The 8,546-nt window shown below is 34.7% G+C and overlaps 1 non-coding gene across 1 annotated transcript; it reads left to right on the top strand.

Moving 5' to 3' along the window:
• Positions 1–1,536: 1,536 nt before the first annotated feature.
• On the top strand, positions 1,537–1,643 carry LOC145117857 (small nucleolar RNA R71). Its single transcript, XR_013712851.1, has one exon. It is a non-coding gene; the product is annotated as a small nucleolar RNA R71 (small nucleolar RNA).
• The last annotated feature ends 6,903 nt before the right edge of the window (positions 1,644–8,546 follow it).

Raw genomic sequence — 8,546 nt, 5'->3', positions numbered from 1 at the left:
GCTGACTTTAACCGTTGACTTTTGGCATGAGTTGACTTATGGTTAGATTTCTATTTTTAGCAGGTAGACCTAGGATTTTCCTTGTGTGGATTGATAGGAGGTGTTTAACACCTATCCTTGGTGGTGAGATCTATTAGATGTGGTCAGCACGACTTTGAGTTGTGTTTTAGTCGACTTTATGATTCAGGTGAATTTCCTCAATGTACTTGTGGGTCGAAGGCACCAATTCCGGCCTAGTAGATTATGTATCCTCGTTTAGGATGTTGCTATGGTGTAGTGATCTGTTGAGATCTGCATGTTTATCTATTTGTTGTTATATGTTTATCTATTTCATATGTTGACATATTGCAGTTTTGCGTTGAGGCTTTACTGCTATGTGCGGTAGCCAACAAGCCTGGGAGCAAGCCAGACATAAGCTATGGGTCGGAAAGACAAGCCATGCTTATGTTGTGGGCTCGGGGGCAATCCAGATATGAGCTGTGGGGCGAAAAGGAAAACTAGAGTCATGATATAGGCTCAGGGGTAATCCAACCTGATGGCTGTGGACCTGAGGGTATTTCAGTCCGATGACTGATTCGACCCAGCATGCAAGATTGTATATGTTCTGTTGTGTGGGGTACTTTGGGGGGAACTTAGTAAGCTTTGGCTTACAGTTTGATTGTTATGGTTTCAGGTACTCTAGAGGATAGGGGCAAGGCAAATTGATCGTGCACATCATCCTAGATTTTATGAGATTATGATTTTAGAATATCCTGATTCATGTTTATGACTTTTGGAAACTAAGTTTTGTAAGACTTATGGGTTATTAAATGGTTTTAAAAATGAATATTTTTATCATGATTTTTGGGATGTTACAAGTGGATATCGCCATGACGTGTGGTTGCGGTTTCAGATCGGTTTTGCTAGGATTTTATCTTTCGTGCACGAGTTCGTTTAATTGCCTGACTTGAGTCTTTATATCTAAAATGGATTCTTGTTGGTTTCTCAATGTGGCATCAATAGAATCATGCTCTTTTCAATAGCTTCTATAAACCTATTCAACATCGACTCGAAATCGAGTTTCTTCTCAGGTGGTGGTTGTTCTTTTTGATAATAGCCTCGACCCATTTGCCTATACTTTTCTTCTTTCGCCTTCTTGTATTCATCGCATGGAAACCACTCGAGTAGAATACTTGCGTATTCCGATTCCCATTCTCGTCAAAGTCGCAATCTTTAGTCAAATATGACCCACTACAATTGTCGCAATCCACTTGTATAGCGTGTATGGATTGACCCATTTTGGTAATCCTCCTATCCATAGTATCAAGTTTTTCAATCACCGCTGCTAAGCTCTCGTTTCCTCCGTCTACATTGACCTTGCTTCTCATTACATCTTCTCTTGGGTTGTGGTATTCTCATGTATGCTTGGCGGATTCTTCAATGAGAGCCTTATTGGTAGTCGGATCCTTCTTCGTTATGGGTCCTTGAGACTCTAAAAGTTTCCTCGTGGTGACGTTGATTCCATCATAGAAAATAGAAATCTCTTGCTATACGTTAAGGTCGTGTTGAGGGCTATTTCTTAGCATTCCATTGTATCATTTACAAGCTTCATATAAAGATTCACCATCATTTTGTTGGAAATTCGCGATTTTCTTCTTGAGTTTGGCTATCTTCGAACGAGGGTTGAATTGCTCAATGAATGTATTGCGAATATTGGTCTATGTTGTGATTGTTCCAGGTGCAAGTGACTTTAATCAATCTTTAGCAACTCCTATAAACGTTACTGGAAGCATCATTAGTAATACCACATCTCTTGAAACATTTGGAGCTTTGAATTAGTTTGCAATGTCCAACACCTCATCAATGTGTCTAAAGGAATCATGATGGCCCTTCCCTGAAATTGGAATATCTTTTCGCGTCTAGAGAATGTGTCCCTTGAGTTCAAAGTTTATCGCCGCTGGAATTTCTGGTGGAACAAGACCCCGACCCGTTATCATCATGCATCCATCTTTTGTACTCCTCCATTGTCAATGTTGTGATGTCTGCCATCATGTTGTCGGGTTCGCTTTTAACTTCGTCTTCTGTATCGCTCTTAGATTCTGTTTTTGGCTCGTACTTGGTTCCCTCCTTGTTGTGGGTTTTATCAAAGCTTTCGAATTTGTCCGATTGAAAATGGCTGCTTGACTCGTCGACCTTTTTATCTTTCTTTTTGTGAAACACATATTCTAGATCTTGAAAATAGTGGCACGATCAGAAAATTTGATCCCCTGTTCATATATCACTAAAACAAAACAAAAGAACACCGTAAAAACGAACTAAAAACAAATTAAATGAAAAACTAAAAAAATCAGAGTTCACGTCGTCATAGTAGGACCGTCACGTCGTGAATACTGATAAAACTGACAAACAAATTAAAGCAGTAAATTAACATTTTGCGGTTTTTTCCCAACAAAAAGGATCGATTAACCTTAAGTAATTAAATTAAAAACTATAATAAGTCGTTCCCCGGAAACGACACCAAAAACTTCATGTGCAAATTTATGTCTACCAGTTTTAAATTTATAACCTAAGAAAACTTAACTAGCTAATGCACTTAGGCAGTCTAAGATTATAATATAGAAAAGTAAGTCGGGTGTCGATCATAGGGAATAATAATTAGCTATTAAAATAACTACTAAAAGCTAGACTAAGAAAAACAACTTAAAGTGGGGGGATTTTACTAATTTTGCAAGACCAACAACTTAAATCAAACAAATAGCAATTAAACAACTAAATCACGAAAAGAAAACGATGAAAATGCTAAATTAAAGAGTACTTTCGTTTAGTTCCGAAGCCCCCCTTTTACTATGGTTGATTTCTAGTTAATATTTATATTGGTTACCAAATTATTATGTAACTAGTTATTATGTTCAAATTCCTAGTTTTTACCAATTTAGGTACTACCATGTAATGTTCAAACACAAGTTAACACCAAATTGATATAGAGGTAATTTGGCTATGCATGATAAATCTAAGAGTTACCTATCTAGGATCAAGAGAAGTAAACCAAACACAAATTATGGATTAATTATGCTCTCTAACATAATTAAAGTTACTAACTTGTCTCATATAACTCTAGGATTTGTTCAATCACTAGATCGAGCAATTCAATTTTCATAAACAACTAGATAAAAAATTTATGCAATTAGAGTGATCATCTACTACACAAAACTTGTAGAAAAAGTAATTTAAGTTAGAACTTTAACATGCAAGGTATATGATTTATCAACACTAGTTAAACCAACATAAAAACTTCATAAATTGGAAATCAACACATAGTCAAAGGGTTTATCATCACCAAATGAAAGTTAGGGTTTTTAGCCCATGATTAAAGCATAAACAACCATAAAATCAAAGCTCACTAGACCAGACATGATAGAAACTAGCAAACCGAATGATTAAATGTTGTTTTCGTCTTCAAATCTCCAAGCTTGAACCAAGGTCTTTTCCAAAGGGTTTTTGTTGCAACTTTATATCCAGAAGTCGGTCAGTCGTCTTTCAATTTGACCTAATACTCAATATATATAGTTTTCATAAAATCGGATGTCACGTCATGACCATAAGGGTGTCACGACGTGATAATAGAGTATATCCCGTATTCACCAAGGAAACTGTGCAATGATGTATAAGATTCTTCTGTTGGCACGTGATCACATCGTGACCAGGAGATGGTCACGTCATTAGTATCATCTTAATGCATGGGATCCAAAATCTTCTGAATGCCACGTCATGGTATGTTGTTGTCCACGTCGTGGGAAATGTATAATGCTCGATTTCTTCTTCGTTAAGCTCCTAGTTTCAGCTCCAGTCCTCCAAGTATCCATCTTTTGTCAATTTCAGCTCCTTTTCCTTGAGAATGTCCATTTTGGTTGCAAAATAGAATTTAACTTAATAAGTACCAAATATCTTTACATTTTATCAAATTATTGCTTAAATGTATTAAAATAATGCTTAAATATGTGTATAAATATGGCAATATCAACCTACCTAAAATAGTTTCGTGATATGACTACGACATCCCTCTTCATGTTACGAAATGAAAATATAGATCCTTGCCTTAATTTAAATTTTGGGGTTAATAATTAAGGATTAAAATCAATTAACTTGAATTCTTTCTTTTCCTACTTTTTGGATTTCAAAACAGGATAGTAATGGTCTTACTCATTCTTATGGAAATTGTTTTCATCAATCTTCTGGAGATGGTCTTCCACATTCTGATCAAGGTGAAAAAGTCTTCCTTTCTTTGGGTAATGGTGGAATTGGACATCGTCTTCCTTCAATTCACTTTTTCCTCCTCTTCTTGTGACTCTACTTAATTCACTTTTTCCTCAAGTTGAAAGATATGAAACTACTCAAGCCTTATTGACATGTTAACACGAAGATAGAAATTATGTGTGTGCGCATCTTCTAAAAATGAAATCGTACATTGAAAATTTGGAAAGAATAGGTGTCGTATTCCCGAAGGAGCAAGTCATTGATTTGGTTCTTATCTCACTTCCTAAGTCATATGGTCATTGGTTGAGAGTTTTGATATGAGGAATCTTGATGCGACCCTAACTTATTTGACCTAGTTGTTTATACTTACTGAATCAGAAATGCTTACGAACACAACTGAAGCAGAAATCCTTATAGGGTCTAATCACAAGAATTCCTTGGACATTGACTATGGTAACATTTGTGATCAAGAAAGGGATTCTCTTCCGAGTCGAAAAGGATCTACCAAGGCCAAACCGTTTGATCGTATGCTAAAGAGAAGGGCTCGTTTTGAGATCATTCCACATGTTAACCCCCAATGAGTCCATTTGTTTCTATTGCCATTTGCAAGGACATTGGAAACGAAGCTGCCCAAAATACCTAAAGGATCTTAAAGATGGTAAAGTCAATTTGTGTGACTCTGCTTGAGGTACATCCATTATCTAACTCCATAAGTTCCTATTCTTAGACTCTTAATACATACTGTAATGATCACATTTTGTTGGTATTGCAGGATCTAAAAGAAAGAAGGAAGCTTAAGAAAAGTGAGCTAAATCTGATCATGGAAATTGGACTTTGGTCACATGGTTCAATGGTCAGAATTTGGAGCTAATACTAAGGAGTTAGGATAGTTTTAATAGATTTCTATTACTCTCCAGAGATGTCTAGAAATGTAGTTTTACATTTATGAATTGTAAGGACAAGTTCCAATTTTCTCTTTAATCAATAAAAGGTGAAGTTTTGGTTTATATGGTTGCCTTATTTTACATATTGTTGCAACGACATTAATAAATGTTTCGATCATGTTTCTAATAATATCAAAATTAATTGTGAATATGATTCTTATGATATCACTTGTGGTACTGTCATAATTGACCAAGTGAAAAGAAATCCCATCACTAAGTTTCAATTGGATAGAAAGTTGGAGTAATACAATTCGAATTGCATGATGCATGAGAATCTTGTTCATTTAAAAAATTATAAATAACCCATTCTTCACATGTTTATGTGATGAAAGTGAAGGATTGATTGATCTGGTACATATTGATATAGACCATTCAGATCCACCACAAGGGACGATAATTCTATTCGTCATGATTTACTGATGTTTCAGTAAATATGATTATGTTTATAAGATTAAACAAAATTCTAATACTTTTGAAAGGGTCCAAAGAGTAGCAGAACGAATAAAAGAATATAATAGGCAGAAAAATAAAATATTCTCCAATCTGACAAGAAAGAAGAGTACTTTAGTATCCCGTTTTATGATCATATTAGTAATTATGGAATTGGATCATAACTGATCCTCAAAGAACAACTTAGTGCAATTGTATGACTAAGAAGAGGAATCTAGCATTGTTTGAAATGGTTCGATCATAGATGAGTCATGTTTCATTCCAATTAAGTTATAGAGTTGTGCTTTAGTAACTATAAATCGTATCCTTAAACTCATTTCAAACTAAGCAGGTTGATAACACCTCATAATATGTGGAGTAATAATGCTTTTCTTACTCTAGCACATTTAGACTTGGAGTTGTGATGTTTTCGTTGATCGAAAAACAAAAGATAATCTGAGATCAATTCTATGAAGTGTTTTCTTGTAGGGAATCCACACAAACTTTTGTATATCTGTTTTAGCTCGTCAAGGAATGTTCCATGAGAGAAAACTCGTATGACAAGAAGTCAGTGGGATTCGTGTTGATCTTGAGAGTTTCAAGAGTCAACCGACAATAAACCTTTTATCATTAGTATATGACCTGAGGTTGAAAACCTGTCGTGTTTCAGCTGAGACATTCTTATTTTTGTTCATTTCCGATTAATGCTAGAAATGCTTTTGATTTCTATGTTTTCATTTTAAGGAAAAAGTAAAATATGTTGGTCAGTGAATGTACACTGATCAATACAGATGGCCTGCTAATGACATGGAATCACTGGTAGCCCTTGAGCTGCCAAAGAGGAAATAAATTAAGAATAGCAAAGTCGGGTCCATGAAGGAAAACTAAGTTTGAACGTGGTTTGTCCTAAACCTAGTCTTATGATTGAAGGTTGGAATGAAAGATCCACATGGATAGGAGCGTATGTAGCTTGAATCTAAGTGGCAAAGGTTTCGCTCTAATTCATAAAAATGATTATGAGGAAATACTTTCGTTAATAGATTTTAAAGATCTGATAAAGATGAATATAGATATTTGTTGTGTTAGTTGCATTCTCAAATTCACAATATGATTACAACATCCCTCTTCGTATTTCAAATTATGAGGAATGGCAAGGAATTGTTTGAATTTTTCGAGAGATATATCTATCAAGTCTTGAAATGTTTAAACACACACACACATACAGTATCCAACTAAGGTGTATAAGCTTGAGAAGTCTAGTTAGAGACTTATCGAATCATCAAATAACAGAAATCTGTACTTCCTTAAGAAAGTCAAAGAGTATTGATTTCTAGAAGTTCAGTTGATCTCTCGATACATGTCAAAGCTAGAGGAGGCATAATTGTTATGATACTATTGCATGTTGACAATACTATTCATAGGGAACAATATCTCTAATTTGCAAATTGCAAATTTCGGGAAATGTTTCGCTATAGTGGACTTAAACGAGAGGGCACTCATACTTTATTTCGAATCTAAAGGTTTAGATGGTATAGTTTAATAGAACTTAGTCAAAGACATATATGAATATCATGTTGAAACATTTCAACATAGAAGATTCTATATGGAAAAACTATAGCAAGAAATTGAACAAATATTAAATCCATGTACACGTTACAATGAATCGAGTCCTATATTCTTTGGCTAGAGGATAAATCACATGTGCTATAATGTGTACTTATTCTAATTTCTCAAATGCCTTGATCATTGTGAGAAAAGGTTTAGAATTTTATGTGACTAAAGTTGTTAAGCAACTATCAAGAACATTCTAAGGTTTTACCGATAACTGGTTGCTTGTAGACAGATAGAAGTATGATATTATTTGGGAAGGGCCATAGTCACACGTTTTGGATTGAGATGATTCTTGGTCAGAATTGATGGTCATATGGGAATATGGAAATGTTTCCATAATGGGAGATTCTTGTAGAATCTACATGTGAGTTGAAAACTTTAATGCAAGAGAAGTGTTCAAGGAGTGTATCTTGAATTCGAAACTTCATAACTATGGAATTGCTTCAAGTAAAAATTTACAGTGGAACAGACTGTAATATCGAAGGCTCGGTCTTTATTACTTTAGAACCTCGACATGACAGGAGGTCAATGCATGTAAATTTGGAATTCCAATACATCTTGGATAGTGATAAGAATTTGGAATTGGGAAATGAGTATCAATGGAATAATGTCCAGTCGATCTGTTCACAAAGGAATGATCGTCGAGAGGCGTAGTATGCATGTTTATAACATGGCATGACTGATGTTATTTAATTCAAGTGGTTAGTTGATTACTCGAGACATTATACAATAAATAAATTCATAATTGTTACGGTGATTAAATAATATGGATTTATTTATATTTAATAGGTATGATACCATTGTCAGTTAGTTTATTATTGTGTTTCACTTTGCATGTTTTACTTCCAGAGTAATTTAAATATTATTCAAAATTCCACAGTCGCTCCTACTTTTGGAAGTAACTAGTGAATTAAGACTGTCATGAATCGAATGTAGATTGTCCATAGAGATTGGACATTGCATAGGGATTGTTGCAATATTCATGAGTAGTTAGTAAATGGAGATTTTGAGTATTGGATAAACCCACGCTTAAAGATTACTTCATGGATTCAATCATGAGTAAACTATAAACGATAATATCTTCTATTCTTCAAACGGTGATGCGCAAGTTGTAATTTACAAGTCGGTTATGCATTGGTGTTGTGTAAACACATTAGTAACATGATGTTATAAAACATAGTGTCATATATGATTTCATAAGTAAAGGTTACAGTTATGCAGTCAAAGTTTATTCGTTCCTTTTTCCTTAACAGAAAAAGCGATATCTTTGGGCCCTTCGGTGAGTTGAGTTGGTCTATGGAAACCAGGCGTTTGGTCTGGACTAAATTG

Source organism: Lactuca virosa, chromosome 5, assembly GCF_052849685.1.
Source record: "Lactuca virosa cultivar CGN04683 chromosome 5, Lactuca_virosa_CGN04683_v6, whole genome shotgun sequence".
Taxonomy (NCBI): Eukaryota; Viridiplantae; Streptophyta; class Magnoliopsida; order Asterales; family Asteraceae; genus Lactuca; species Lactuca virosa.
This window is presented reverse-complemented; position numbering and strand designations above follow the sequence as displayed.